The following is a 23605-nucleotide window of genomic DNA, read 5'->3' as shown; positions in this document are numbered from 1 at the left end:
TGTATGAGAGGGTGGGGAAGGACAGTGGAGGCAGGAGCAAAGAGTATGAGGAAGAGAATGATACAGAAGGAGAGATGGACAGAGAGAGGGTGAGAGAGGGGAGGATTGCGAGAGAGGGCGAGCATAATGAGAGGAAAGGAGAAGTGTGAGAGGAAGGGATGGATGGCTGGGGACTGGAATAAGAGAGAGAAAAGAAGAGAAGGAAGGGATGGATGGCTAGGAACTGGAATAAGAGAGAGAAAAGAAGAGAAGAAAGGGATGGATGGAGAGAGATAGGATGAGGAAGAGAGGAGAAGTTGAGGAAGTAATGGATAAGAGAGCAAGGGAAGAGTGGGAGAGAATAGGGGAAGAAAAAGAAAGCCTAAGAAGAGGAGATGGATGGAGAGAGGGAGGGGTAGTGAGGAAGAAAAGGGAAGAGGAGGGAAAGAATGGAAAAGGAGAAACAGATGGATGGAGTGAAGGAAGAGAAGAAGAGAATATGAGAGAGATGGCTGTGACGGCGAGGAGGGAAGTGTGTGTGTGTGTGTGAGAGAGAGAGAGAGAGAGAGAGAGAGAGAGAGAGAGAGAGAGAGAGAGAGAGAGAGAGAGAGAGAGAGAGAGAGAGAGAGAGAGAGAGAGAGAGAGAGAGACGGATCCCAGCGACAGTGGTGACAGCAGTTACACAACCATACTGGAATATACCGTAAAAAGAGGATAAACGGGAGTAGACAAAAAAAAAAATCTATGGGTGAGAAAAAAGTCCAGTGAAAAAAAACACAGGATGAACAAGAGTATAAAAATATCTAAAGGCGAGAAAAATGGAAAATAAAAACAGGATGAACGAGATTACTCAAAAATCATAGGGTGAAAAATGTAAAAAAAGAGGGTGAGTGAAAATACGTGAAAAAAATCTACATACAAGAAAAAAATAAAGAGGAATAAAAAAAAAAAAAACAATGCACAAGATTATACAGATATTAAAAAAAAAGTGATAAAAATAATGTCTTCCTTAACCCCTTCAGTGCGATTACGTATGTGCTTTTTTCAGTTTATTTAGGCTGCCACTAGATTTTATTATATTTAAAAAAGGTGCTTATTTGTGATTAAAAATAAATGAAACCTATATGCAATTACCAAATCTCTTCACTACGATCAACGTCCTTTATACTTAGTGAAATCGTTTAAGGATAGATCACACACACACACACATACAATCACACACACTCAAACACCCGCCCACACACACACACACACACACACACACACACACACACACACACTCACAAAAAGCTTGATCGTAGGGTAAGAAAAAGGCGTACCTACTCCTCTCCCGTAAACACTGATGGATTCCACCCCCCCTCTCTCTCTCCAGCACCATGCAGTACTCCGGAAGATGTGCACAATGGTTGGCCTTGAATCCACCCAGGCATGAGAGCTACAGAATTGCCTCGTCCTACACTAAACACAACTAGGGAGGAAAAAAGAGTTGGATATGAGGGACACCTGACAGCGATATGTCATTTTGTGCCCTTCAAACCCTCGCTACTATGTTCAGCCCAGGAAACGCCACTACACTGAGAAAAATAGCAGATAGATAGATAGATAGATAGATAGATAGACAGATAGATAGACAGACAGATAGATAAAAAGACATAGATAGATAGGTAAATAAATAAAGATAAAAGAAAAATGATTAAGAATTCTCACGATGATCACTGTATCGGAAAGCTAAGAACTTCGCATCTTATTCTAGGTAACGAGAGTCGGTTATTTTAAGTTCAGAAAACCCTACTGCAGTCATTAAGTGTCGGGTTGAACTTTATTGTAGTTGTGATAATGAGAGAATTCTTGTGCACCTCACTTCACCAGGAACATAATTTTGGCCTTGCAGAAAATGTGATCCTATGCGTAATTTTCCTGCCGTGAAGCCACTGTTTATTTATTTACCTGTCTAACTGAGCCTGCTAATTGAACCAAGTCAAATCACAGGGAACTTGGAGAACTTTATAAACATTATATTGAAGGCCGCTTGAAATACAGAAACGAAGCAGCTGTGGACTAGGGAAATAAAATCACCTTCTCATACATCTCTTACCTTCGGGTCCACTGATGCGTGAAATTTTAGCAGCATTATCAGAATAGGCGAAGGAAGTGTAGAAAAAACACAACTCAAATCTCCGTAACATCTATAAACATTGACAGGATTATATAAAAGGGTAAATACTGAACAGAATAGTAACAGCTGCGATACACGAGGCAAAAAACACCGCCTTCACACCCACATCCATCTCTTTCCCCTGGGCCAAGTGAAGCGTGAAACTCTACACTGAAGAGTCACAGGAGAGGTGGGTCGGCGGGCGTCGGGAAGTGGAGCGGGTAGGGATGGGTGAGGCAAGCAAGGTCGCCCCCCTCCCTGACTTTGTTGTAAGGCCTGCAAAAACCTGACTTCACAAGGAGCTGGTCCTTTGCGGCAGACGAAGTGCAGGGGGGAACGGTATGTGCATTGTTTGTGGGCTCGGATTCTGGTGACATGGACTGATATATATCAACTTAATCAATTTATCTACGTATTTATCTATGTCTATTTTTCTTTCTGTGACTGTTTCTTTCCATCCATCTACCTTTCTGTCTGCGATTATGTATCTGGATCTGTCTCTCAATGTCTGTCTGTCTGTCTATCTGTCTGTCTGTTGCCCAATGTCTCAGCCGCAAAAAGATGACCAAGCACACCCGTCCCTACTCAGTAACGATCACTCTAACACAACGTTGTCCTTATTTCTTCATCTCGTTCTTGAGCATCGCATCCTTGTCCTTCAAACTACATTTTTTCCCTTCACGTCATCACACACGCTATCAACTCAATAAACAGTAAGGACATTTTTACAGGGAAGGGGGAAGCCCAATATTTCTTAAACATGGGTGGGCGTACATAATAATATCTCATCAAACTTAAACGCAAAAATATGGAGACTTGGAGACACTTGGTATATAAATGGCCAACTCAATTATTTTACGTAGTAGGCGTGATGGATGCCAGATGTTGTGTTGTTTCATCTTTCTCCCCTCTCCCCAGCCTCCTCACCCACCCGCCAAGCATGAAGGTCTGGCAAATAGTCAGCCAAAATCTCCTTATAACACAATACCTGAATATTAGCTTAATTTCCCTTAATATGAAAGGAACTGTATGAGTGACGGTGTCAGTGGTCGCCGTTCCTAACCCTCTATTTACGTCTCCCTTAATCTGAAATAAATCGCTTGTCAGTAATGATGAGAAAATGAAAGGGACATAAAAGGACATCCCGGAGCTGAGCGGAAGTGCGATATACAGGTAGGACACATGGTAGATATGGATGGCATGTTTACCTACAGGGCACCAAGGACGTCAGAAACAGCAGTGTCGTGATGTTACAGGATTCCGGGAGCTGGATTTACTAACATGCGTACCATCCGTTCCCTCTTGTTAACCGAGATTTTAAGAGAGAGAGAGAGAGAGAGAGAGAGAGAGAGAGAGAGAGAGAGAGAGAGAGAGAGAGAGAGAGAGAGAGAGAGAGAGAAGGAAGTTTCTGCTCTCCCTATCCCTCCTCTTTGAACAGAAAAAAGTCATAACAATTTTCGTTTCATTAATAAGCTTTATTTTTTTCCCAGGAAGATTAAAGGACACGGGATGACTCTACGATTCTCCTTGTTCCTCCTGCATAAAGAAATCTGAGTAACGAGAGGGATTTTGGTCGCTAATTTGTTATTGAATCTCGCCCCGGATTCCTAGTACATCCTACACAACACATAGAGTCGAGGTGAACTGCTCTTCTAAGCTTTATTATTATTATTATTATTATTATTATTATTATTGTTGTTGTTGTTGTTATTATTATTTCTATTGTTGTTGTTGTTGTTGTTATTATTGTTATTATTATTATTATTATTATTATTATCATACTTATTTTACTCCCTTCTCCCTGTTTTACTTAGCAGCGTAGTTAGGGACCTGGTTGTAACATTGACGATTGCAGCTCTTTTTCAAGGGGAAGATTGAGACTCAGCATTAATTGATTTTCCGCCGTAATTACCTTCGTGCAGCACATAGTCATTAACCTTGAGCCTTAAATCTTCTTCATCTTCATCGTCTTCGTCTTGTTCTTCTGCTAGTAATTAATCGATACACAACCTAGACTTCTTCAGGAACTATTTAAGGGAGGCGACAGTGACAAAGAAACCGAACACACACACACACACACACACACACACACACACACACACACACACACACACACACACACACACACACACACACACACACACACACACACACACACACGTCCTCCCAGTACCGTGTGTGGTCGTGCGGTATACCCCTGACAACCAGCAATTTCCCCCTAACAAAGATGCACATAAAAGTTGAAGAGAGAGATAGAGGCTGACACGGGTATACTCAGGCGTCATATCTAGAGCATCGTATACTTAAATCCACCGCACACTTAAATCCACATACTTAAATCCACAAAAACACTTAAATCCACGTTCACACTTAAAGCCACGTACTTAAATTCACACGCAAACTTAAATCCACATGTACACTTAAATCCATAAATACACTTAAATCCATAAACACACTTAAATTCACATACGTAATTCACAAATACTCTTAAATCCACAAATACTTAAATCCGCACAAACACTTAAACCCACACACGTAAATCCACGTACTTAAATCCACAAACACACTTGTAACCACTTTCTTGTAGGTATGATTCGTTTTTGCAGGAAAGACGAGGCCAGGAGAGTGCAAAGTTATCCCATGTTTCCTGTTCTTCCTACAATGAATGAATAAATAAAATATGTAAAAGAAACAAATCCCTACATATCTTTATCTACATCTTGATTTATATCTGCATCTATCTGTCTATATATCTATCTGTACACATGAATGAACAGAAATAAATAAATCCTATTATAGTTACGAGAGGAAATTTATCGTAGGCTACAAATATTTTCTGAAGGACTAAGTAGGAAAGGACAGCGTAGAATCTTCCTGTGTCTCTAGTTATTATTATTATTTTTTTTGAGTTACGACAGGGATCGATCGTAAGTATGCCTGAGAATCCCACCCAAGGATCTGTATTTACAAATATTCTTAAGCCAAAGTTTCTTATAAAAGATGGCTTACTTATCCATTTAGCTTCACGAATATAGGAATAAAAAAAAAATAGCAATAAAACAAGAATGAATACTAATGTGAAGACTACGACGAAACAAAATGATTCCCGATAATGGCTACCTGTCATGGGGATTTTTTTTTTTTTAATTGTAGAAACGGGTTAAATTCCTTCATGGCTACTTCCTCAGGTCTTTGGTCAAGGGTTGTATTCTTAGTCTTTCTGTATGTTCCGTAGCACCTCTTCCTTAGCGATGTATTCAGCACATTACAACCTAGTATCGTCTTGCATATCGTTGATGCAGACTATACCCATATTAAAGCAAAATAAATATCATACAAAAGAATGCTAAGGCTCAGTATACAAAAAAATAAATCATCGAGGAAGAGGTGTTACGAGACCTCCTTGTCACTTAAAATACGTATCTTAAGACGATACTATCAGGTGTAACTCATATCTTATCGGCTTTACTTGTACGGGAGCGTGAATGTGGGCTTTACCTCCTGACTTTATGAGATCAACGCAGCCTCCTCCACTGCATGCAATATGAGGTAGGCAATTATCTGTTTCGGATCGTAAACACGCTCGCCCTTCCCTTGTTTGTGAATCAATGGGGTGAGGATAATGTGGAGGTGGGTGGGTGAGGGCGTAGGGATGGAGGGAGGGAGAGGGATGGAAGGGGAGAGAGGGTGGGAGAAAGGGGTACGGATGGGGGGAGGGGAAGAAGAGCAATGAGGGAGTAAGAGAGAGAGAGAGAGAGAGAGAGAGAGAGAGAGAGAGAGAGAGAGAGAGAGAGAGAGAGAGAGAGAGAGAGAGAGAGAGAGAATGGGGAAGAAAGATAGAGGAGGGGAAGGGAAGGACGAGTTGAAGGGGGGAGCAGGGAAGAAAAAGATGAGCAAGGGAGGAAGGAAAGATGGTAGTGAAGCTGAGAGATGAGCAGAGATGGAGGGAAAAGGTAACGGATAGTGATAGGAAGGAAGAAGGAGAGGGGAGAGAGGCAGGAGGGAAAGAAGAGTAAGAATGGAGGTGGGAAATGAAATGGAGGTAAACGGGGAATGGGGAAGTGTTGTGGGAGGAATGAGGTGTTGGGAGGGGTAGACAGGGAGGAGGAGGAAGGGTAGGGAGAGACAAATAGGGGTAGGGAGGGAGAAGAAGGGACAGTGAGTGAAGGAGAAAGAAAGGTATGGAGACAGGGAAGAGGCGGAGAAGAGAAAGAGGTATGGAGGAGGGAAAAGAAGGATAGGAGGGAATGGAGAAGGTTAAGATGGAAAAAAGGGTGAAAGAAGGTAAAGGGATAGAGGGAAGGTGCTTTTGAGGGAAGGACAGTACTGGACAGGAGATGGAAGGAATGAATAATGTGTTGGGGAGGAAGGGTGGATGGAAGAAGGCGTAAAACAGAGGGAGTTATGGGGGAAGAGCGTATAAGAGAGCAGGTGTTGAGGGATATGTGGTAGGAAATGGAGATGAAAATTAGGGAGGGAGGAAAGTGTCGATGAAAGAGAAGGAGGGAGGGGAGGGTGGAAGGAAGGAGGTGCAAGGAGGAAGAAGTCTATGGGTAAATGGGGGGAAGAAGGTGCAGGAGAGTAGGTGCTGATGGATGTGGGGTCTGTTTGATTGACCTGTGCAACTGAGATGTATGCGGCAAGTAGGGTGTGTTTGATACGCGGCTGCTGATTGGCCGCCGATGATGTTATTGAAATACAGTAAATGCAGGCATGTACTGTTGTGCAACATGCGGAAGTAGGTGTACACCGTGGGTGGATATTACAGCGCAACATTCTGACGTAGGTGTACACCGTGCGTGGACGTAGTGCAACATGCGGACGTGGATGTACATTGTGGGTGGATAATTTATTTCAAACGTCATTCATCGGTCTATGAAACTTTATAATCAACTTTAATATTCTTTTATAACAGTAAACTTTTAAAGCTAATTTTGACCTCTTCAGCTTCGGAAACTATTTCATAGTTAATCTGGCAGCTTGTATTGAAGGCAGTTTAAAAATATAATTATATATGTGTTAAAATAAGAAGAGGTGTAGATTTAAATCATCGGCGGCCAATCAGCAGCCGCGATTCAAACACACCCTACTCGGCCCATGTATCTCAACTGCACAAGTCAGTCAGATAGACAATAACCGAAGAGGAATATTAGGAAGGGAGGAAAGGTGCTGAAGGGAGAGTGGGAGGTAAGAGGAAAATTAAGGCAAGAGGGAAGGTGCTGGAGTGACGCAAACGGAAGAAGGAAAAGGAGGGAATGTGCAGGTGGTGGAGGGAAAAGAAAAAAAGTATGAAGAAAGATGTACGATTGGAAATATGGAGCAACATGATGGAAAGTGTAGGAAGTTAAGGAGGTGTCAGGCTAGTACCGTAAGAGAGATAAGGAAAAGGAAGGAATGTGTAGGGGTGAAGAGAAGAAGAAAAGGAGGAAGAAATGTACAGGAATGAAAATATGGAGCAACAACATGAGGGAAGGTCTTGCAAAGGTGAGGAAGAGGGTAAAGTTTAAACCGTTTTTGGGCAAATCAATACATATGCTGCATATATTTTTTCTGGGAAACGTTAGACGACTTTATTCACCTGAGGGAGATCAATACCGACAGAGGGTTATGTATGTAAAAGATTGTGTAGTGTAGGAAGTGGAAAGGAATATATAGCTGGAGGAAAGGAGAGAAAGTAGGGAGGCAATGTGTTAAGGGAGAAAGGTGAGGGAGGACGAGGGGAGGAAGTACAAGGGGGGAGGGATGGAGGGAGAGAAAGAGCAGTAGGAAGGAATATTACTGGGATGATTCGAGGGACAAGAGGTGTAGATGAGTGCCTGGGAGGGACTGGAGAGGAAATGTAGGGAAAATGGGATGGAGCAGGAGGGGGAGGGCAGCATTAGGAGTGAAACTTACAGGAAGGGAGAAAATGAAGAGCAGAAGGAGGGATGGAACGAGGGAACTGGAGTGGGGAGAAGGCAATGAGGCAGCAAGGGTGTGAGGAAAGGAGGAAGAGAAGGAGGGAGGAGATGTGGAAGAGAGGTAATGTGGAAAGAAATCTAATATTATATACAGAAATCTGACATTAATTGAAACAAAATGTATACGATATCAACGAGCCAGAGGGGTTAGGTGTAATATTCATGTACGAGAATATAAATCTCTAAAGACAAAAGTATTTGCAAAGGAGACACCTAAGCCCACAGTCCCGTCTCCCCCTCCCCCTCCGACTGTGCCACGGGTCTGAGATTATTCAACGCCACCTGCCGCCACGCCAGCGCCATTGTGCGCGGCGCAGTGACTGATAGCGGCGATAGTGGCGGCGGCAGGGAGGTGATGGCAGCAGAAATTGAAAGGATAAGAGATCTGACAAGCGCTGTGTCTTCCTGTATAGCGGTACCGTTCATAAGTGAGGATTAAGTAGAATATCTTTTGCTGGATTACTTTGCATATCTTGTGTTGGATCAGCTCGACAGTGTAGCGGTGGTATTATTGATGGTGCTTGAAACGCCTTTTGTGAGGAGGAGTCCCTTACTAGGCAAGGACGTTTAGCTCTGTCAAGCTTTGTCAAGTCACCACACTAAGCTTGATGAAGGGGAACGTTCTTGCTTAGTAAAGGACTCCTCGCAAATGTTGTTTCATTCGGATTATAGGCTTTCTTTTCCACAACTAATAATATCGGATGACATCGACAATGTTTAGGGTGATATGATCGGTTTGTTTTCATCCGATGGAAGTGTGTTACTACCAAGTCGTGACCGCATGAAACACAATAAACCTTAGTTGAGTTCTTACTTGCTAGTCAAATCGTTGTTCCAGTTTCACTATGCTTGACCATCAACTTGAGTGACAGGGGTTAGGGATCTTTGGGTGGTTAGACGCGCTGTAGTGGTGGTAGTAATATTAGTGGTGGGTGGTAATGGTGGTGGCAATATTTGTAGTAGTACTAGTAGTGGTGGTAATATTGGTGGTGGTGGTAATACTGGTGGTGATAATGGTGGTGGTAATATTGTGGGTGGTGGTTCCTTGGTGGTAGTGGTGGTAGTGGTGTGAGTAACAGTGGCACACCAGCAGTAGCCTAGATCACGATGGTTGTGAAGGTGAGTGTGGCAATGGTGATAGTGATGATGGTGATAATGTAGCAATGCACCAGGAGGCCAGCTTTTGAGTCTAGTGGCAATGGTGACGGAGGTAAATGATACTAGAAAAGAGTGATTCTATGTGCAACAGAATAAACACTCCCTCACCCACATCAGATCAGAGCAACTGCAGCATTATACTATATCTGAAAATCATGAAAATCCGCTTGATATTCCGTTTCTTTTGTTTTATTATCTTTGGACAACTTTTACATCTCCTCATTATCTTTTTTCCCTACTGTTTGTTTTATATAAATATATATATATATATATATATATATATATATATATATATATATATATATATATATATATATATAGTCAGAGAGAGAGAGAGAGAGAGAGAGAGAGAGAGAGAGAGAGAGAGAGAACACACACCAATATTTACATACGTCAGGTCAGAGGGATGATGTTAAATGCAAGTAGTTGTCTCTAAACGTGGTGGGTCAGAGAGATTGCTTCCTGCATCTGGTCACTTTTGTTCAAGGTGTGCCCATCTCATAGTCTCCTCAGCTTCTTGTTTCTTCTCCTTTCTCTCCATTCCCTCCTTCCCCCTTTCTGTGTCCATGTTTATCTCCATATTCTCCTCATTTTCTTGTCTCCTTTCTTCTCGCTTCGCCTTCCATTAACCCTTCGCCCCTTCCTTTCTCTTTCTTTGTTTTCCCCTGTTTTTCTGTCTCTTTCTGTTCTTGTCATTATCCTCCCCTCTGTCCCTTTCCCTATCCTTCCTGTTTATCTATCTCTCTGTTCCTCCGTTTACTATGTCTCTCTGTCACTCTGTCTCTCCGTTAACTCTGGCTCCTTATCTCTCCCATTGTCTACTTCTACCTGTGTTTCTGTTTATCTCTCCCTCTGTTTCTCTCGATGGCCTGTCAGATCAACTGTGTGTGTGTGTGTGTGTGTGTGTGTGTTTTCGTCATTTTTCCACGTCACTTCCTCTACCGCCATTCACTTGTGTAATATCCCTCTTTCAGTATCCTGTTTGTGGATGTTCACCCTCCTCCTCTTCCCTTCTCTCTCTCTCTCTCTCTCTCTCTCTCTCTCTCTCTCTCTCTCACCCATCCCTCCATTACTCTCCTCCTTCCCATCTTTCTTTCCCCTTCCCTCCATTTCTCTCTTCCAACCATCTCATCCCTATCCCCATCTCTCTTCACTTTCCCCTTTTCTTACTAGCCATATTCCACCCCTTCCCTTCTATTAAATCATTCCTCTCATTTATGTCCTCTCTCTCCACTTCCTGATCTGCCATCACTTCTCACCTTCTTCCCTTTCCTTTCCACCTCCCTCCTTTCCTCCTCACCTTTTTCATTTTCCCATCTCTCACTGTTCATCTGTCCCTTATTCTTTAGTCTCTCGCCCTATATGTCCTTTCTTTATCCTTCTCTCTCCTCTTTATCTTTCTCCTTTTCCTTTTGTCTGCACCTTTATCTGCACCTTCGTATCCCTTCCTCTCCATTTCAAGTCTCCTGGTTCTTCTTTTCTCTCCTTTCCTTTCCCATTTTGTCTTCACTCCCTCCCTTTAAACACTTCCAAATAAGTCAAGAGGTCTTTACTTGACTCGTATAATCAGCAACCAGTGTCCGTCTTAAATGATGCTGAGTAACCTTTGTAAGTTATCTCTGTTTCTGTCACTTGGTCTTTCATTGGGATTTTTCTTTCCAGGATATACGGTCCTTAAATACAGATGAAGACGTTGTAGAGTATGAGGTGGGAGGTTTGGCAGAGTGAGGGGTGGCTCGTATGTGTGTGTGTGTGTAAGTATTCCTTCACAAACTCACACTCAACACACACAAGAACACAATATCTAAACTGAAACGCTGTCCATGTCCTCTTCAACGTCAACATAATAAATGTGTCTGAAATATATCCATCCTTATACAGTGCTTTTATCAGATGCAATTTTTTCCCCTTTCTTATTTTTCTGCGCGTGTCTTGTTCTTAATCAGATCTTGAAGGAGAAAAAAATGATGGATTGGTTGTCCAGGAATGCACAGAAGTTGGACATGAGGAACGCCTGGAGAATGAACAGCAAAAGTAGAGTGAGTTGTTGGGAGAATGAGGAGGAGAAGACCAAGAGTGAGCTGGGCAGAGAAGGTGAAACTATGAGGGAGGCTGGAGAGTGTAAATATAGAGTGAAAAGTCTACGGGAATCGAATCAAAGGGCCGAGAAAATGAAATTGGAGGGAGAAAGAGAAAACGAAAGCCAAAAATAAAATGGTGGAAGAAGAAGAATATAAATGAAAAGTGAGAGAAGATCATGGAATTACGAGGAGAGAAAATCCAAGAATGAGAAGGTGGTGGAGGAAAGGGGAGAAGGAGATCTAGAACGAGGTGGAAGTAGAATGTAAAAGAGTCTATGAAGGAGGGCGGCGTGGAGTAACGAGAGAGAGAGAGAGAGAGAGAGAGAGAGAGAGAGAGAGAGAGAGAGAGAGAGAGAGAGAGAGAGAGAGAGAGGAGCTTAGAGGCGTTTTTTTTTTTTTTTTTTCGTGGCCTCCCTGGATGACCTCAGGGATTAGGCGCCAGGAAGTGGATGGATATACTCGTATGTAAGGATAGACTGACAGATGGATAGATAGATACACAGATAGATAGATGTACAAATGGATATATGCATAGACTGATAGACATACAGGTAATATAAATAAATCGAATGATAGATAGGAAATAGATGGATATATAGAGACAGAAAAATATAGATTGATAAAAAAAGGAAGATAGGTAAGTCGACAGAATGGAGACCAGTGACTTGAGTAAAGGGTCTCTCTCTCTCTCTCTCTCTCTCTCTCCAAGGTTTACCCCTCTCATTATTCCATCATTTTCTTCTCTTTAATTACTCCATCATTCTCCTCTGTTCTCTCCATCATCCATTGTTTCTCTCCCTCCACCTCTCGTCCTACCGTCCTTCATTACTCCATCATTCTACTTCCTCCTTTCTTTGCTCCGTTGTTCTCTTCTCCCTCCCCTCGTTCATTCCATTTTCTCCACTCCTACTTCTCTCACGTCCATCCATCCTTTTCAATCCTTCACTCCTCCCTCCTTTCCATCTTTCCCTCACTGTTGCTCCCTCTTCCTTCTATCTCTCCTCCCTCGTCCCTCATTCCCTCCTTTAGGTTTTAGTTTTATCCCTCCTTTCCTCTTTTCTCCACTCCTCCTTCTCGCTTTCCTCCACACCCTCCTCCCTCTCATTCCCTCCTTCACACGTGTCCTCCTTCCCTTCTGTTCTTCCTTCATCTCGTCTCACTCACTCTTTCACACTCATCTACCATCCCTCCTCTCCTTCCTTCATTCTTTCTTCACTCTGTCCCTGCATCCTTCCATCCCTTTTTCCTCCGATCCTTCTTCCCATTTGCTTCATCCCTCCTTCCCTCTCACCTGACGTAATGATACAGTAGGTAGCATGCGGCAGGACTCAGGCAAAGGAGCAGCTATCCTACACTACACTTTGTACACTTTCGTCCTGTTTTAAGATAGACAAGGGAATAACATACGGAATTAATCATCATCATTATCATCGTCATCACCATCACCACCATTATTACCATGTTCACCATCGTTCACCATAAAATATCATCATCGTCGTCGTCTTAGTCACTATAATTATCACTGTCATCATCCTCATTATCACTATCATCACCATTGCTATCATATGCATCATCATTCACCATAAAGTATCATCATCATCATCATCATCATCATCTTCATCATCATCATCATCATCACCCTATTTCTCACATATTAACAAGGTGCTATGATCCAGAAATGAGAGAATGAAAGCACAGACTATGAGAAAGAGACCATCCATCCATTCAATATTCGATCACCCCTACGATAACTGTGACTCCAAACGCACAGGCATAACTATACTAAGAGCTTCACGTAAGATTAAGTCGCTCTCGTAACTATTGTGTGGCAGAGACCTTTCCTCAGATTGTCAAATGTTTAGTACTACATTAAGAGTAAAATACACTGTGAATAGGAATAATATTAAAGGCTATGTGAGGAAGCAAGAAAGCTGATGTAGGCGTTTACCGATTTTCCGTTTCACGAGAGAGAGAGAGAGAGAGAGAGAGAGAGAGAGAGAGAGAGAGAGAGAGAGAGAGAGAGAGAGAGAGAGAGAGAGAGAGAGAGAGAGAGAGAGAGAGAGAGAAACAAGGGCTAATCTTTCAAGCAAGGTAAGGCTGCATCGTGATTTCCCTGTTCTGTATATTTGTGTGTGTGTGTGTGTGTGTGTGTGTGTGTGTGTGTGTGTGTGTGTGTGTGTGTGTGTATGGGAAGGAGATCTAGGTGGGAAGGGCGGTGCAAGTCGTCCAAAAATGGGAGGCTAGCGTTTCTCTTCGTCTGTTTCCAGGGAGTTCAGTTCCTACTCAGTGACGATCCATTTAATCCAAGAGAAAACCACACTTCTGCATATTCTCGCACCTCACTATCTCTTTGTCCTCCGTCTTCCTTTCTTTCTCCTTCATTCAACCTCTTCGCTTTAGTCTACTCTTAGTCAGTCTCTCTTTCTCAATTATCTCTACATGGCCGAACTTCATCTGATTCTGTGTGTGTGTGTGTGTGTGTGTGTGTGTGTGTGTGTGTGTGTGTGTGTGTGTGTGTGTGTGTGTGTGTGTGTGTGTGTGTGTGTTTACGATAAAATTAATAAGAAAAAGCGGCTTAACCCCTTGGAATCGATGACGTTTTTATTCTTGCTACCTCCAGACGGATTTATTCAGCTCAGGAAGAAATCCCCAAGTGATGGAGGGATTAATGAAGGCTGTATCTAACCCTCTGATCTCGAGAAACCTCTCACAAAAGAGCTGAATAAAATCGTCTATAAACAGGAATTAATGAAGTGGGAAAAAAGTATTTGAACTAGAGAGGCTGAGATACTGAAATTCTGATGAGGGTCCTGTTTTGATAACCATATATATATATATATTTTTTTGTCACTCATTGAAAATTATTGTTGGTTAAATTAGTTTGAATGTTTATATACTCAGAATTATAAAAAACGCTTCTCCTCATCTTTAATTGCGAAAAATGATGATGATGATGATGATGATAATGATGATGATGATGATGTTGATGACCGAAACATGTGGAAAAAACATTGCTCACATCCACTTTTTACTGAACAAACAAAAACGATGTAGCTTTAAATGACTAGGCTATTCTGATCTGTTCTAGTCTATTGCCCGACGTCACTTCCTGAGAGGGGTGGCCTCGACAGAAGGATCTCCAGACATTCTCGTCCCTAATAAGTAACGACCCCTCTTCCCACGACGCCTCCTCCACCCTCATTTCTCTTCTACAATATTTCCCATCCTTGTTTTTCTTCCAATTCTAACAGTCCCACTCATTGCTCTCTCTGTCTCTGTCTGTCTGTCTGTCTGTCTCTCGTCTTTACATTATTATTGCCCCATTAAGAATGTGGGGGCCTGGGACAACGCCATACAGTTCGGACATTTAAGGCAGAAATGACCAGTAGTCCATCCCTGAGTCTCTTCTTTCAGTTCCTCACTCTCCATCACTCCATGACGCTGAATCTCCTCTAAGATTTTCTCTACGCGGTGGCGGAGACAGTGTAGGATAAAATATTATTGTCTCTTTACACTATGGTCTTCGTCTATCTTTCGATCTCTTCCCCAAAACACCATACTCATGCACTCTCAGCTTCTCACCTTCCAGTATCTGCTATGGTAGAGCCTCTGAAAATGTTGACGCGCTCATCTTGTCTTGATCTTCCTCTTCCTCTTCCAGTCCCACTTATTCTTCCTCTTCTTCTTCCATCCCCACTTCTTCTTCCTCTTCTTCTTCCAACCCCACTTCTTCTTCCTCTTCTTCCAACCCCATTTCTTCTTCCTCTTCTTTCGACAGCCCCACTCTCATGCAGCCTCTTATTCAGCTTTTCTTTCCCCCTTTCTCTCCATCAAACCGAATCATCTCACAGTATAAGCAGCCGGGAATGTCGATTACTGTGAGGATGCAACAGTCTCGGCCCGACTTGGATCCACTTTAGGTATTTTCTTTACATGTTGGTGGAGGAGGGAGGAAATATGTTAGTGAAATGATTTACTTATTCTGATTCACCGTGGACTACCCGCCAGACATCTTTTTGTGACCGACACCTTGAGGAAAATATTGAACTGTTGTCTTGTTGGTTTAGGTGATTTCGTAATAGCTTTTCCTCAGCGATTCATTTTGCCAGTTACATATTAGTATCTTTTTTCATGTTATTTATGCCGTCAGAGTCGACACAAGAATACCCGTATATAAATGACACCCTAGAAAATGACGTGATTCAAAGTGAAAATTAATTCGCAATGCAAGAGGTGCTTGAAAGCCTTCTACTGTAAGTTGACGAGAATAAGATCCCTTGAGGAAGTGTAATACGGGGAAGTCAATATACCCTGTACTGTGTTCCTTTTGCCAGCAACTGAATAATTCTCATTTATTGCACTGACGGCACAGTTAACATCATTTTCTAGTCTGATAATTCTGTTCGTACTTTATATATTTTTTTTGTCTTTTTTACGTCTGTTGATTGCATAGATAATTGTCATTCTCAAGAAGCCCTTTCCATACAAGACTAACCCATCCTTTACACTCACACACTATAGAGGGAAGGAGCAATTTACCGATCGGCCTGTAATTGTATCAGTGTCGATACTATCAGACACCACGGAAGAGCATGATTTATACAGCGATCAGCGTGCTATTTGCTGGGTCCGGGTGAGATGAGGTTAGGTATGTTACCCACTGGTCGGCCTTGGGGGGGCATAGCAGCAGTGGTAGGGCTTGTTGCACCGTGGCAGGGCATGTGGGGCTTAACTAGGGCATGGCAGAGCACGTGGGGCCAAGGAATACCAGGGCATGCCTGGCTTGACTAAGGCATGATAGGGCACGTGAGTACAAGAACGTTATAGCATGTGAGGTTAAAGTGGGGCTTGACAGGGCTTGTGGGCTAAAGCAGGATAAGCAAGGCGACGTCCACACCAAATGCTTGCTGGTGCGAGGAAGACCTTTTCATCACTGTAATCCATAAAAGATTTCTCCTGCACCCGTCCAGTGGGGCTCTTTATATGGCTATAGTGATGCAGTGCTCAATCCCGCACCAGCCCGCACCACCGTGCATTTGGTGTGGACGAGTCCTAAGGCTAAACTAGGAGATGGCAAGGCACAACAAACATAGCCAGGGTAGGTAACTGAGACTAAGGAACGCCAGGACACATAATCATAACTAGGACAGACCAGGGCAAGTGAGTCTAAGTTAGGCCCATCAGGGTAAGTGAGAAAAAGAAAACAAGAGCACATTAGACATGCTTAAGGCAGGCCAAGGCATGTGATAAATTAGGGCAGGTCAGGTCAATTGAGGCTAAACCAGGTCATGACAATGCAATTAAGATGAAGCTAGGGCATGACAGGACAAGGATAACAAGACAGGCCAGGGCAAGTGAAGGTATACCAGGGCACACCAAGACAAGTGAAGCTATTCCAGGGCAGATCAGGGCAATCAAACCTAAACCAGGGAAGATCAGGATAAGTGAGCTATACCAGGGCAGACCAGGGCAAGTGAAGCTATGCTAGGGCAGACCAGGGCAAATGAAGCTATACTAGGGCAGACCAGGGCAGGTAAAGATATACCAGGGCACACTAGGGCAAGTGAAGCTATACCAGGGCAGACTAGGGCCTGTGAGGCAAGACCAGGACACGGAACACCACGACGAGCATAACCAGGGCAAGGTAAGGCAAACCAGGACACGCCAAACTAAACCAGGGCAGATGGGGCCAAAATATAGGGCACTCCAGGACACGACAGGCATAACCAGGGCAAGGAGAGATAACCAGGGCACGTGAAGTTAGCCGTGACAAGCTCGTGTAGGGGAAGGCAAGCAGGGGCAGGCCAGAGAAGGGCGGTGCACCTATTTTATTTTACCGCGCATTTTCGAATTTTTTCAACTCCTGCGGTACACTGAGTCCAACTTTGCCTTGATAGGACGAAGTATTGTTCAAGCGATTACATTACGTTCTTCTCTCTGTCACCACCAGGCTTTTAAAAATTATGTGTCTTATTATCTGTAAATGAAGTGATCTTGATTTAGACTTTTTCGATTAAGGTTTCTTTGGAAGGCACGACTTCTGTAGGCTCAGTCTTTTGGTTTTTCATTCTTTTGTTACTATTTCAGTACTGGTGACGGTCTTCCCTTACACTTTGAAGTTTCTCTCTCACACTTTCCGTCAGAAGTTTGCATTGTCTTTCACACATTACTCTTCTCCTTGGCGAGTATGGCATGTTTTTTACGACGCTGTGATGCTAACATAGTATACTGTACATGAATAAAATCTTTCAACAGACTCCCCAGTTCCGTGAGAGGCGTCCACAAACTAATCGCCTCCACTTCAACCAGTCCGCCAGCAACATACAAGAGAGTATTTACGGACCATACGTAGCAGCAAAAAAATTTGCTACTACTACGGCTACACACTACTTCTACTACTACTACTACTGCTAAATAAAAAAGCATGCAGGAGAATGTTCATGGTGCCACAGCCAACAGTGTACTGGTATACGGAAGTGGTGCCAAGGGAGCCTCATAAACCGACGAGAACAAGGTACGGTTCCCATGAATATCTGATACATTCTCCTCAGGTTAGGAGGCTTTGTAGCACTTCTTCCTTACTAGCATTTTGCTGTATATGGTATGATATTTCTAAAATTTTCTGGAATAATTAATGTCGATGTAAAATGAATATAAACCCTTTCAATCCGATGACGCAATTTCCGTTTTACTCTTGCTATCACCGGAAGATTTATTCATCTCGGGAAAAAAGAGTCTATGAGTGGGTTAATGATGGCTAGATATAACTCCTCTATAAAATCGTCTGACGGCAGTAAAAATAAAATAATAAAGACGTCATGAGGCTGAAGGAGTTGATAGCGTACAAGAGAGAGAGAGAGAAAATAAGGCGTAATATGCAGAATAAATCGCTAAGCAAGAGGTGCTACGGGGCCTCCTAAGCTCACGAGAATATAGACCGGAAGGGCACGGCGCCAGGACTCGTGATATACGGGTACGTGGAAGCCATTGGGGGGAGGGTGAGGTGAGGCCAGGTGCGGGTCGGGTCAGGTCGGGTCGGGTCAGTCACGATACCAGCTGCTCGGTTACGGGTTAGTCTTGTTCCCAGTCATGCGGAGGGACGGGGGGGCAAAAAATTATCCCTCGCTAAACACCTCATTAGGGAGATATCAGGCACGGCGGGGTGGTTCTCTTGCCATTTACACCCCTCACTGCCGACACTTCCCTGCCTATTCAGCTTATATATGGCATCGTGATAGTCTCTTGCATGTCATTTATAGCCTGATAACCCCTCAGGTGCTTGGGTTGATTTAAAGGTTATGTTTTGGCTAGTGGCAGGTTATATATCGCTTTGAGAAATTAGTCACAGGGAAAAAAAACTCTCTCTCTCTCTCTCTCTCTCTCTCTCTCTCTCTCTCTCTCTCTCTCTCTCTCCCACCTCCATTATTCCATTTTATTATTTCCCTCCTCGTAACTCCCTTGCAAGGTGGAACAGCCATCAATTATAATGTTCTTTCTTGTTTTGCAGGTGCTCTCCATCTCCACCTACCTGTTCCACTCCACTCATCTACCGCTCAACACACCTGCCACTTTTAATAAAACAATCTTCTCTCTTAATTTGGATTTTGGTATGCATCTCTCCCTGCCTCTCTTCCTCTGTCTTTCTTTCTATCTATCTGTCTCCTGTTGCTTTTGTTTTCCTAATAGTTTCTTTGCTTTCTCTTCACGATCCTCCTCTTCTTTCTCTAACCGCTCTCTGTCTAACGCTTATTCTTTCCTCCTGTCTCCTTTCATAATTTTTCCGTCTTCCTATCCATTGCTTTTCTTTTTCCATCTCTTTCTATTATTTTTCTCTTTCAGTTATTCTCTCCTTCCATTTTAGCCACTCTTCATGGTACATTCTCTCTTTCTTTCCCCTAAGTTCCCTCATAATTTATTTTATATTGTCCATTTTTTTTAAACTTTACAATAGATCAAAATCCTACTTAATCCTTTTCAAGTAACGCATTTTAGCACTCAGTTATTTTCTGTTTTTACCTAATTTTCTCCTGCTTTCTTCATCAATATTTGCAGTATTTTTCAGCACTCAATTGATTTCTGGTTTTGCCTCACTTTCCTCCTGTGTTCTTCATTAATATTTACAGTATTTTTCGGCACTCAAATATTTTCTGTTTTTCCCAATCTTCCGTCTGTTTTCTTTATTAATATTTACAGTATTTTTCGGCATTCAATTATTTTCTGTTTTTCGTAATCCTCCTTCTGTTTTCTTTCTTAATATTTACAGTATCACTCTTGACCAGAAGTAAACATGTTCTCAAAATAATTCGCTTCAGATACTCGATTATTTTCCCAGTCTTTACGCTCGTGCGCACTCAAGCATTCCTCACTAATCAATTCCTCTCTCTATTTATTTCCTCCTTCGATTTAGAGTCTAGAGTTTCCTGTGCTCAGCTTTTCTCGTTTATCTTGGCCTATTAACTGAGAATTATAATATTACTCATGCTGTCAGTCCAGTCTCTCTTCGCTTTCGTGTTTACGCCTTCACCACTATGATTCTCTTTCTCTCTCTCTCTCTCTCTCTCTCTCTCTCTCTCTCTCTCTCTCTCTCTCATATACAGCACGGATTACTGTACTCTAATGATTTGGGATCTCTGTGTACTTTTACCAGCCACTAAGCTTTACCATAGCATCTATATAAGAAAAACAGAATTAACCATTTGTACTTCCTGTTAATATTTTTTCCTCTCTGATGCAATTTGAAGCCAAAATCCAGGTATTTATAAGGAAATATAAATTCTGTTATACCATGACTGAAGACCATCAGTGATGCTTATTTTTATTTATTTATTTTATTTATTTATTTACTTATTTTTGCTTTTGTCTTGATGAGTCTAAAAGTTCATCATGGGAGGTCAAGATCTCTCCAGTAGGAATGAGCCATAACTCATGTCTCATTATTTTATTTCTTGAATGTAAGACCTCGTCAGTGTTTGCTGAGCAGCCACAGGTATGCATAATTATCTTAACGCTGAAAAACAGGACACAACCGCACACCAACGATCATGCATCTGTTTACGATCATACAGTGCAGTTCTACAATGCTTAGTGATGGTAAGAGTGAACTTAATCCTAGAACCCCGCCTGATTCCTAGAAAACAACTTTTTGCATGAAAGTGTAAAAGAGACAACGAAACAATAACATTTCCTGTCTATTACATAAGATAGGGAAAAACTGGTACGTTTGGAGAGTAATTAACTAACATTACAAGATGATTTTTTTTTCATTGGCTGACCTTTACCACACGTTTAAAATAAAAGATAATCAGACTAGAGATCAATATACAAGCTTTAACAGATTTTACTCATGGAAATACTAAGCGCTAACGAAAGAACACTGAGAGCGAGGTGGGGAGGCAAAGTGCGAGCGTGCTAAGCGGAGGTGATGTGTTGTGGGAGGCGGGGTCATTGTTGAATAAGGACAGAAATGCCTAGAGATCCTTTTATCGAGGCCGCCCCTCGTAGGATGCGGCGACGGGCGATATAGATAGTCATAAAGACAGATAGGAGACACAGAGACACAAATAAACAGATAAACAGATGAACAGATATACAGATAGATAAACAAAGACAGATTGACAGACAGATAGATAGACAGATAGACAGACAGATAGACTGATATGCCATCATGTGCCATAAGTCAAGGAACTGAAATGCATGTAGTCCACGCTGTAGAAATATACTTAAATGCACAGCCTTAGAAAAGCCTCTCTGCAGTGGAAGTTGTGGGAGTGTGGAATGTGATGGTGAAGTACGGCAACGTGTACTATGTGAGCAGTGTGAGAGCGAAGTATGACAGTGTTAGGTGTAATGGTGTGGTGTGTGAGCAGTGTGGCTGTGAGAATTGTGACAGTGTGAAATGTGATGCTGAAGTGTGATGGTGTATGGTGTGGCAGTGTGTGTGTGGTAAGAAGTGTGATGTTGTATGGCGTATGAGAAATGAGGCTGTGTGAGATGCGATGCTGAGGTGCGATGATGTGTGAGTGTGGTATGTGAAAAGTATGGCAGAAGGAAGCGAAACAGTGCGAGGAATGATGGTGTATAGTGTGGCAGTGTGAAGTCTGGCAGCTTGAGGTGTGACTGCTTATGGTGTGGCACTAAGTAGAGGCACGTGAGATGTGGCAGTGTGAAGTGTGACAGTGTAAGGTGTGTGGTAAGTGGGGTAGTGTGAATCGTGCATGTGAGATGTGACAATCCCTTCTACTATGCACTATTTTTTCTGACCTCATGTAAAAACCTTATGCCCAAATGTAAGACCTATAATTATCAAGGTACCCAACCACTGCGATGAGGCGAGGAGATAGGTACAGCTGGAACAAAAACTCGCATTAAGTTGACAGTGTTACGGGCAGTCAGACATATAATTTCACTTAACCCTTTGATTTGGAGGACGTCTTTTTTATTTTCTTTCTTGGTAACTTCAGACGATTTTATTCAGCTTATGAAGTGGGACTTTAACTGGAGGGGGTTGATTCAGCGTTCACAACCATGACTTCTATTTTCAATTTCCATATTCCTAGACGATTATACAGTATTCAGCTTAGACAGGTTATTCGAGCTCAAAGGGGTGAGATTTGTCCTTCATTAGCTTCTTCACTGCTACATTGCTCTACTAAGTTAACTGAAATCGTCTGATACCAGCAAAAATTAGTATCTCGGCCAAAACTACACAAAAGGATTCCTAACTTCTATGTATGGCTAAGGTAAACAGCTCTTTTACCCCCTCTTGTGATTTAGGCAGTCCATAATGATATACTCCCAATAAAAGTAATAAAATGGGTTTGCATCTCGTTCATCAGTTCGGAATCCAGGCAGCATGTGAAGGGGAATTAATGATTAGGACTGATTGGCATAAATGTTGAGTGTTTTCTGCCGTATACCTCAGTAAGAAATAACGATAAAAGTCTTGTTTCCAGTTTTTGTCTACAATTTTTGAGGCATGTGACGAATATTAATAATAATAAAAGCCAAAGCATTCGCCCACGAATGCGTAACGCCCGCTATCACTAAAAAAAACAAAAACAAAGTAGAATAGTAATTCTATGGCAATCGGAGGCATACCATCGCAGCTTCGCCAAAATTATTAACCAACAAATCAGACATCCCGGAATAGTATCCACAAAGTTCGGATACGGTCCATCCACTTGCTTTTGAGACTTTTGAAATATTTTTGGCAACGGACACACACACACACACACACACACACACACACACACACACACACACACACACACACACACACACACACACACACACACACACACACACACACACACACAGGCGATTGCATTATTGCCTCACTAGGCGAGATATGATTATAATAGGGAAAAATGCATGACGTCAAATGCTTTTGACTGCAACCTTGCAAGTGGGAGGCAGGGAGATCAAAGCTCGCAATCGTTCCATAAACAACAGTAAGAAATTAGGGGACTGCTACTAGAGACTTAGGTATATCGCCGTTACATCCCCGAGACAACATCTCTCTGGAAAAAAAAAAAAAAACAGCCATCACTGATTAAGTGTGTGTTACGATGGTGCACTAGTAATATGATCTATGAGGCCACACACACACACACACACACACCAAACAAAGTATGGGTAGGATAATAATCATACGACGATACTGTGAGTTAAGGGGCATTACATACCCACGGAGAATCCAGCTATCTTCTCAGTCATGTCCACTCACCATTTTTTTACCTTTTTATCCTGGGCTGGGCTGACAAATGATGCAGGATTTATTACCTGTGAGGGCGGGGTAACCACACGTTAGGATATATTCTCATAAGGCTGAGGATGTGTTTTAAATTTTGTTCTAGCAAAGTCAGACTATTTTTTATTCAACCTCGGGAGACCCCGGTGGTAGTGAATAGATTAGTGAAGGCTGCCACTAACCCCTCAAGTTCGAATAGTCTTCACCAGTTAAGTTGAAACATCTGAAGGCAGCGAGAATGAAGACAAAGAGACGTGACTGTTTTAATGGAGTTTACTCTGAAGACGAGGTACCGTATCATCATTAGATTAATCAGCAATGGAACACGTTTGTGAGATGCGGCGACAAGCGAGGAGAGCAAGGATAATTGCTTTTATACGACAATAAATGATGGAGGAAAATAAACAAAAGATGTTAGACTAGTTTATCATATTCCTTCGTTTATAAAAGATACAGAAAAATAAAAAAATCTTAATTACTGTCATACCTCTGCTTTACTTATATATACAGAGTATATATATAT

Source organism: Coenobita brevimanus, chromosome 14, assembly GCF_032717465.1.
Source record: "Coenobita brevimanus isolate Jiangsu-jjx chromosome 14, ASM3271746v2, whole genome shotgun sequence".
NCBI lineage: Eukaryota > Metazoa > Arthropoda > Malacostraca > Decapoda > Coenobitidae > Coenobita > Coenobita brevimanus.
This window is presented reverse-complemented; position numbering follows the sequence as displayed.